Raw genomic sequence first — 1,364 nt, 5'->3', positions numbered from 1 at the left:
GCGCTCGTTCGTGAACGACAAGCGCCGCGCGACTTCCGTTCCTCCGTGTCTCGCGTGCGTCTGTCTGTTCTAAGACGCACACGTCGTAACCGTGCGTGTGGTGGTGGGCGGGGCGGCGGCGGCGGGTTGGCGCGGATTCTCCTCGTTGCCGTCGCGGGCACGCGACACTGCGCAACGTCTTTCACCTCGTCCAACGCACACACCACACCTTTCCCACCTCCTTCAACACACTTCTTTCCTCGTATTACTCATTTGAGACGACGCCGAGGGTAGACCGCGCGCGCGCGGGCGCCTCTGGTCCGTAGCCTCTCGGCGAAACGTCCAACGATCGCTCGTACGCCGGTCGCGCCGGGGCGCGACCGCTGGCGCAAGCAGTCTTCGTTTCGCTGAAACGACCCTCAGCCAGGCGTGGTCCGGGAATTGTATCCGTGGACCGCAATGTGCGTTCGAAATGTCGATGTTCATGTGTCCTGCAGTTCACAAGTTGACGCGCAATTAGCTGCGTTCTTCATCGACCCACGAGCCAAGTGATCCACCGTTCAGGGTAGTAGTTTGTGTACACACGTTTGTTGCGTGTCTCTCTTACAGATCGTCTCTGAGTGATTGAGCTTTCGAAGGCCCTTCGATCAGCCTGGCCGCGCGTCCGAGCGACGCGCGGGCCGCCGCCCCCGTGGCTACACGGGGACCGCGGCACGTAAAAGTTTGCCGCGCGCGACCGACGCGTACGGGAGATCCGCACGGTCGGTGCCCGCGGGGTGGAGCGCGGCCCGTCGCCGCGCGTCCGAGACCCGTCCCGAGATCCGTCGTGCAGCAACGCGGCATTCGCCGCGCGCGCGCGCACGACCCTCTCGCACGGCTGTCTCTCTTTGCGCGTTGGCTAAGAGCGCGATCGCTAAGAGCGTCTCTCCTCACCAGGGTCTCGCGCGGTCTCACGAGACCACCGAGTACGCCGTGGTGGAGAGCCGGGGCGGAAGTTTCTTTCAAAAACCATCGGGCGTGTGAGAGCCCTCACGCGGGCGGCGCGTATCGCATTCGAGTGTTCAAAGTAGGCTTTTCGCTTCGTTCGACACGCCGCGGAGCACGCGGACACCCCCTTTCGCTTTCGAGTGTTCAAATTGTACGCCGTAAGTGTGTACACACGTGTATACACCACACGGGCGTGGGGGTTTTGCGTGCGTACGGGCGTGAGCGTCGCCGTGTCGTCGCCTCGCCGCTCAGGTTACCACCGGTTCGCGCCGACGCCCCGGCCTGGCGGCCGTGCGGCAGTCGGCGTCCCGCTTCTTAGCGATATGCTCCTCCTCCTCTCCTCCCTTAGGCAGGGAGAGAGGTGTTTTCCCGGTGCTCTCTCCTCTCTGCGCGTGTCG

The 1,364-nt window shown here is 63.9% G+C and overlaps 1 non-coding gene across 1 annotated transcript; it reads right to left on the bottom strand.

Moving 5' to 3' along the window:
- Window positions 1–392: 392 nt before the first annotated feature.
- LOC113563329 lies at window positions 393–547 on the bottom strand. Its single transcript, XR_003407413.1, has one exon. It is a non-coding gene; the product is annotated as a 5.8S ribosomal RNA (ribosomal RNA).
- Between the last annotated feature and the right edge of the window lie 817 nt (window positions 548–1,364).

The sequence above is a fragment of the Ooceraea biroi genome, chromosome 13, assembly GCF_003672135.1.
Source record: "Ooceraea biroi isolate clonal line C1 chromosome 13, Obir_v5.4, whole genome shotgun sequence".
Classification (NCBI taxonomy): domain Eukaryota; kingdom Metazoa; phylum Arthropoda; class Insecta; order Hymenoptera; family Formicidae; genus Ooceraea; species Ooceraea biroi.
Note: the sequence above shows the minus strand (reverse complement) of the source record. Positions and strands in the feature narration are given on the sequence as shown.